We start from the raw sequence: 8,196 nt of genomic DNA, 5'->3' as shown, positions 1-8,196 counted from the left end.
TGGATGGTGTTTGCTTAACTCCTGTTCTGGGCAACTTTCCGAATATTTTGACACATTGAGTATGACAAATAATTTCTTCCTGGTATAAAGTATTATTTTTATAACTGGAAAAAGAAAGTGATATGCTAAATTAGAGGTCCATCTGTCAAGAACAATCCTATGTTGATTGATATGTGTAAGCATTCCAGGCTAACAAAATAACAGCAAATTTCAGACTCATTAATCCTGTGCTTGGCAATTACTCTAGCAAAGAACAATGTCCCCTCCTTTTTGAGGGTTTAGAGGACTTTTTGTAACCTTTCTTGGAAAGTCCTTTATTAGATTTCCTGTAAAATATTAATTCTACTTTATTTTGAGGACAAACCTGTAATTCCAACCCACAGGTTTGATGTCTGGAAGCAAACCAAGATGATGAGACCAGACAAGAATACCATTTTACTACTATTTGGGGATCTGCCTCCTTGAAAAACACCAGAGCAATCAAAATCAGTAACCTGAGTTCTCAGAAGCCACTCAGCCATCCTTCTCTCTCTGGTATGTGCAGGTGGTGCAGTGCTGCTAATTTTGTAATTCTATTTCTTGTCTCCTAGTTCTCTGGACTGAATTAGGATCCCTTTGTTCTCAGTGCTCTTTCAGCACATAAAACAACACATCACAAATTTTAACCAACCTGATGAATCTTTAGCCCTTTTAAAAAAATCAGAACAGAAAGCCCAAGAAAAATTCTGCCTCCCTTGGCTGTTCCTGTGAATGATGCAGAAGGAGAGAGACGTGGGGGATAACATTATTGTAATTGCAATTCAAGAGGTGCAATTACAATTCATTAAAGCACTGTTAGCCCATCATCAAAGAGATTGGTTTAGCAGCCATTACATTAAGAGGAAAGAGTCTCAAAACCTTCAAAAAATCTTGAGTTCAGGCTCACAGAAGTCCTGCCAGTGGCACTCCCTTTGGTGCATCTCCTCCCTATTGCTTTGCTTCCCTTCAAATAACCCATTTGTCACCTGCTCCTCTCACAAATGATCTATATCCTCTCTGGGACACTGCAATGCTGACAATCAAATCCGTTCTTGGGCGCTTCAGCTGCAGCCTCTGGAGCTTCAAATTGCTGAATAACTCTAAACATATCTGGAAAGCCATTAAAGATCAATCCCCCTCAGCTTATTGCAAGCATAGAAGGGGTTATTCATTCTTAAAGTCCATAAACCTAATGGTTTGCTCAGACACTCAGCCAGTCTCTACTGTGCCTGTAGGAATTGAGATGTATGTTGGTCATTCTCCACATTTGGCCTTTTCATAAAATGTTATGAGAAAATCCAGGTTGCTCAGTGTGGAGTGGAGGTGAGGGTCAGGCAGGTTGTTAAGGAGTGCCAAGTGTAGTTGGAAGAGAAACTGTCATATCTTCATTAAAACATATTTTTCAGCTTTCATTTCCGACTCAGTCGTGTGTTTAAGGAGCCTCTGGCTGATCCTCCCTTCCATGGAAAGCAGGCAAAACTAGCAAACAACTTCCATAGGTTCCTTATATCCTCATAGATTTTTAATTGAAATGCAACTCCCACAGCACCTCATTAGTTCATTGAACGTTGTATTAGTTTAATTTACTGAAGGGGTTTTTTTGCACCTGCCTCATACATTTACCCTATTAAGCATGTGCAGTTTTATCAGAGAACTGCTCAATTAAACTAAACGATTGTTCAAATTGAATATTTCATTATAGTAACAAGGTAAAAAGCTACTTGGCAGGTATTAGCAAACATGGCTTGCTGCACTGAAACGTGTTTTCAGATTAAACTGTGGCACTTGGACACCTCAGTGGAAAAAACTCCAAGCAACTCCAATAGCCTTTGGATAAACTTTTAAATTAGGTGATGTTTCTTTAAGATTGCTTCTGTAAGGGAAGCTAATTAAAGAATGGGTTTGAATAAATTTAGCATTTTTCGCCCGATTTCCTGTACCCAAAGCTCTATAGCTGCACCCCAAATTCAAAGTAGAACTCATGAAAACTGAAGAGTTTTGCTCTGGTTCATTGCTTGGGTTTTGTTTGAAACTCAGCACCATTTTGTAGATTTTGGTGGCAGTTCTGGTTCAAAGGCAGACTCAGGCTGACTCACACATTACACACTTCAGCTGCAGTATCTCCAAGCACACCATTCCTGGTAACAGGGGACGCTCATTTTCCTGCAGAAAAGTGGGAAAGTTGCAGGTAGCCCAATTTAAATTGTGGTAGATTTTTGTAATTCTCTGGTGGTTCAGTTCTGTCATCCTCATTCACACTGAACAGTGGCTTAATTTGAATTTAACCAAGTGATTCATTGGGGAAGCATTTGCAAGTGAAATATTATTCTGTACAATCACAGCCTTGGAGCAAGGTCAGGAAGCCTCGCTGTAAACAGCATTTTAAAAAGAAGACAAGAGCTGCACAAAGGGATCAGAGGGATGAATGTAACCACTGCACAGAACACAACCTCACTCTGCTCCTCTTCCGTGCCAAAGCTCGCCCGCCCTGACCACAGCTCAATCAGACACCATGGAGTTGTCTCAGAGCTGAGTCAGAGCAAAGCAGACAGTGCTGTCTGGTGTGATGGGAAGATGTCTTGGTACAGCTGATGCCAACTTTCCACAGAGACTGGGAGGCAATTATTTCCCCAGAGCTGCCTCACTTCTAGTTGGGCTACAAGGCTGGATTATATTTAATCATCATCTTATAGAACATCCTAAATCCTGGACCATCATTATGCATCCTTACTTCAGCTGACACAGTTCAATCAGGTGTCTTGTTGTAAAAGGTACTTCACTAAATCAGGACAAAACTCCTGTGCAGCTTCATGAAGTGCCCAACAGCAATCATGGAACAGGAACACCTCCACTGGTTATCCCACACAGCTCAGCCCTTGCCGGGGATGGAAGGTACAGGAAAATGCAGCAAACTGCCTCGCTGGAGTTGTGTTTGATATCTCAACAAAGCAAACCTGTATCCCAGCCTTTTACTTTTCAGATACTCTTATTCGATCCAGCACAAACCATAATAGTGTGGAAGCAGAGATATGGAATCACAGAATGGTTTGGGCTGGAAGGGGCCTTAAATACCTTCCTTTCAACCCCTCAGCAATCAGACCAGATTGCTCAGAGCCCTGGTTAATGTAATGTCTAATGAGCTTGCTAATAACTAACTAACTAACTAAAAGAAATTAAAAATCTGTTTTGACAAATCAAACAACAACAACAAAAAAAACTATGTCTCAATTAAACATTTTGCCAAATCTGAAAAGACAATATATGTGTATATATATATCTTTCATGCAACATCATGCACTAAATGTGACTGCTTCTCAGGAAAAACTGAGAATTCCCCAGTGTGTAGCAAGGCCTTTTGTTCAGCTGCCACGACCACTGGTGCAGTGCTTTCTCTCCCACTGGTTGCTGGTGTTGCCAGGTGACTGGCATCACCAGCCAGCTGCTTGCAGCAAGAGATTTAAGATCCTCTTGATTCAACAGCTTTGCTGGATTGCTGGAAATTAATTACTAGAATTACCACGGAAATTAAATACATCAAACCAGGAGTTTGCCAATAAATTGAAAGAGAAACTGCGATGTCCTGTACTGCTGCAGTGAACTGAAGGGAACGAGGGCTGGCCAGCTGTGCCTCTCTTTCTCTTGGTGAAACAAAACAACTTCCAGATCATTATCAACCAAAATTGTCCCATTAAAGATAAGGAGGCTATCAGCATGGGCAAAATTAGCAGGATTTGTCTCCCAAGTGACAGGCTGATTAAAGAGCTCTCCCCTGAGGGACAGCAGGGTGGAAGTTTATCTCCCTGTGGGCAGAGCATGGATGGGCACAACCAGTCAGTGATGGAGTTGAACATGGTGATGAAAAGGCCCCTCATTTGCCCTGAGAGAACAAAACCCACAAAGCACTTCCCCAGTCAAGCTTGACTGGAGTCTCCTCTGGACTCAATCCTCATGCAGATTCCTGTCCATGGATCTGCAGCAGCTCCAGTGCCTGTGAGGTGACAGACACACCTGGCAGCTCGAGGAGTTGTCCCCAGGGCGGCTGCTTTGCTAAACCTCTGTGCCTGAACACATTTAATGTGCTGCCAGTCCAAAATTATTACACAATCATTGCAGATTTCCTCAGCCTCTGATGATCCATGAGCATACCTGAAGGCAGGTAATTAAGAATCTAAATTAGAATTTTTATTTCTGGCAGTTAATCTCAGTCTGAGTTGACAGAGGATACGTTGCAGAGCTAAAAATAAAAATTAAAATAAACAGGCCCTGGGAGTGACCCAGCAGAAAAACTCTAACTGGAATTTTTTTTTTTTTTTGTCTACCTTCTACAGAAAACCCTGGTAAAACCGGTAAAAAAATAATAATTAAAAAAAAAAATATTAGCATCAGCAGGGCTAAAAATGCAGTTATTAAATATGTGTTTGTTCATGTCACCATTCTTCACCTTAATCTTCCTCTTTATTAATCTAATTATCCTTATCACTTTTACACTGCAAAGTCTCCAAATCACTTATGTGTATGCCCAGAACATAAGAGTGAAGACCAGATCTGTGTCATCTTCCAGTAACACAATGCAGACAATAGAAAAAAAAAGGAATATAATTCCATCAGGAGTGACTGCAGTACACAATTAGAGATATAGCAACATATCCCTCTGCTCAAAAGTTCTTTTCAGTAACACAGATAACATGGAAACCGCTGATGAATGTTATTGCTGGAGATATTTTTTTATATATATAAAGAGAATAACCCTGAGGTTTTCCCTTGCCATTCAAATAAAGATGATGCTTTAACCCTGATAATATTAAGAATTAATTCAGCTACAGCTCTGAGGCAAGCATATAACTTTTTTATAAAGAAGGCTTATTTTTAGAAATGCAATATATTATTTCAGGTCACCAAGGAGAATAATATATTTAAAGTCATATACCCAAACTACATTAAAACAGCTACAGAAAAGCATTAACATTGAATCCTTCTACTTGAGTCATTCTTTTTTATGCCCAGAAAGGGCATTTTGTCTTTGAATCCTGGCTATTCCCACTGACTTTAATCAGTGGGTCTTACGGAAAATAAAGGATGAAGCTGTGGCCAAGGGCCCTTCAGATTGAGAAAGAATAAAAAAAAACCAGACAGAATTAAAACCAAAGATTCTTGACAGTCTCACAGTCTTTTCTTTGCAAAAAGAAACCAAAACTTTTAAATTGATAGCAACGAGCAGAGCTTACAAACTTACACCCTCTGCTGAGCTTCAGGTGGCATCAGGTGAACAAGTTACAGGGAACTGGAACCCAATTTCTACAGCTCAAAGAGAGAAGAACCTTCACTTTGCTGCAGAAAACCCCAGACATGATGTGGAAGCAGTTTCTGAGCATTGACACAATGGAAGCATGGAAGTAGCAATGCACAGCTTTTGATGACAACTGGGAGTTTATGCATCACGTGCTTCCTCCAGAATTCCCTCACTGTATGATTTTTGTGGTCTGACAATCGTTATGTTTGTGGAATTTGGGTCTCAAAATGCATTTTTCAGTGCAAAGGCTTCCTCTAAAATCAGCTCCCTGACAAACAAAGCCAGAGAAACTCCCAGAAGAAAACCCACCTCAGTCTCCTACCTGCATGTCCTGAACCTCTCTCTCATGTCTAGGCTTGTTTGAGGTTTCACCACCACAATCTGTTAACTGTTGGTTAATGAGTCTTTGTTCTATGGGAAAATGTTTGAGGAGATGAGGATATTTTTGTGTACTTTCTTAAAAGGATGTTCCTTTCTAATACTGAGACTGCTATTATCTTGTTAGCTCCTTTACTGTGCTTCCAGGAAAAAGGGTAGTGGAAAATAACAAAAGGCAGGATCAACACAAACCCAAGTCAGCTGCACGGGATGAGCAGCCTCACAAACCTGACCAGAGCCAAGAGAAGAAACACAGAACAACTAAATGAACACCACCTATTGGAATTACTGTATTTCATAAGAATGCCAGTCAGAACCTGAGTTTTGCTCCACCTAAAATTAGAGACATGGCAGGAGGAGATCACACTCTCTTCTGGTCTGCATGAGAAGTACAGCTGGCCCCAAAATGAAAAGTCTGGCAGCCAGAAGCAAGAATGGAAATTTTATTGTTGCTACCGACATCTAAAAAGCAACGGCTGTTCCTCCTTTGCACACACTTTTCTATCATCTCTTCCCAGCTGGAATGAGAAAATGGAGGGCCACATTCCTTGGAGCTCGAACACTTCTGCCCATTTTAGTTCTTTCTAGTGTGCCACTCATCTTCACTACTGAGGCCTTTCCAGAGGTGCATCTGGCTCCAAGCAGGTACCAGCAAAAATCTCATAAGAAAGCTGGGAGCTTCTGACAAGTTTTCCAGCCCAGTCTGGCAGATGCAAGAGTTTCTGATAATCATCAAAACAGTTGGATGCTTGCAGAAGCTTATCTGAGCCAAACAGAACCTCAGGCCCTTCTGAGGTTTGTCCTGCACTGGTTTGAATAGGCTTCAGACAGTCATTGTGTCGTGTTTTGAAAGAGATTTTCTTTGTTGTGCTCAGAGCAGCAGCCAAGGGAGTGAGGAGCCTGCACTCCTGTGCCATATCGCCCAGGCTCATATGTTTGCTTTCCCAGCCTCTGCTGTTTGATCCTCTGCAGTGGATTCTGCACAGATCCAGAAATTAGCAGTGACACCGGGGAATACGCACAAACGAAACAGAGGCTACCGGAAAAATTATTAAAAAGAGTACCAGGGATGGGATTTCTCTGCTAAAGGCTAAATAATGTTAATTTCCTAGACACTGATCCAACCTTTCTACTCGGTGGCTCAGCACTGCAGGCAGCACATCTGTTTGCTGCAGGAAGGTCCTGGCTTTGGGAAGGACTTGGCATCCTTCCCCCTGTGGTCAGCAGGGTGTCTAGAAACCGATGCTTCACTTGATGCAGCAAACGGCAGGGTTCCAAGAGGAATGATGTCTGAAGCATTGCCCAGAGAATAAACAAATACTTTTTTTTTCCCCCTTCTTCCCCCCTCACGATAAAGCCTAACTTGTGAAATTTAGGGTGGATCTTCTATAATTTATAGATTTTAGCCTGGTGTTTTATCAGGGAATGAGATATATAAATGGGTATACAACTTGTCTGTCTTTTGCTACACGGCTTTTAAGCTTGTCCATCAAGTTTCCACCAAATTTGATGGGGGAAAAGTTTAAAAGGTACAAAATACCTGCAAGCTGTCTAAAGAGAAGGCACAAAAAGAGAGAGGTTTTGTAGGTTATCCACTGAGAAAAGGGCTGCACTGTGAGCCAGACCTTTCTTGGACACTAAGTCATCTGCTCTTAAGGCCTCTCTCACCTCCAATGGACCATTTAAAGCATCCCAAGAATTTGCTCCATGTGGGCTCTGATGTCTGATCAGGGCTGTGGTCACAGTGCAACACTGAAAAAAAAAAATAAAGTCTTCTAGATCAATGAACCAGAACCTCAAACACATGGAAAATCAGGATTCATTAAATTCTTTACCCATACAGGTACCTATTAGAGGGGTTTTGATCACACTTCAGCAATTTGAACAACACAGTGTGGAATGTTGGCTCTTGGCCTCTGCCAGCACATCACTTCCCGGAGTTTCTCTGTTTCTCTTCCTGTCTATTTACTGAAAGCAGCACTGAATGGACTCACTTAAGAAGATGGCACAAAATCCAGCCCTCACTCCAATCAAGGTCTGTCATCCTCCAGCTGAAAGATGGACTGTCAGTGTAAAAGGGAGGGTCTGTGCCTCTTGAAAGAAAGCAAATTTCTGTTATTGCAAGAGGCTGGAAAAGCTGAGAAGCACAAGGTCAGGTGAAACTCAGGCATCACCCACCCAGCACCCCTCCTGTTCTCCACCAATCCCCATCACAGAGTTACACTGGATCACAGGGAAGGATTGGAGATTGAAAGCTTGAGATGGGATGTGATGGGAGAAGGATTGAGTAGCAATTTCCTGGAGAAGTCTGACTGTATAAGTATAGATCACATATTAGATGTATACTGACACCCTGGCATCTTCTATGGATGAGTGGTTCCAGGGACAGTGATGATCATGCCTTTAAAAGACACAGGACTTGTCAGCTCTCCATGAAACAAATACTATTATTCCTCCTCATACCAGGTATCCAGCAGCCAGCAGGAAACTATTTGATTGTGCTCACTACT

Source organism: Myiozetetes cayanensis, unplaced genomic scaffold, assembly GCF_022539395.1.
Source record: "Myiozetetes cayanensis isolate MyiCay16 unplaced genomic scaffold, myiCay2020 scf16, whole genome shotgun sequence".
Taxonomy (NCBI): Eukaryota; Metazoa; Chordata; class Aves; order Passeriformes; family Tyrannidae; genus Myiozetetes; species Myiozetetes cayanensis.
Note: the sequence above shows the minus strand (reverse complement) of the source record.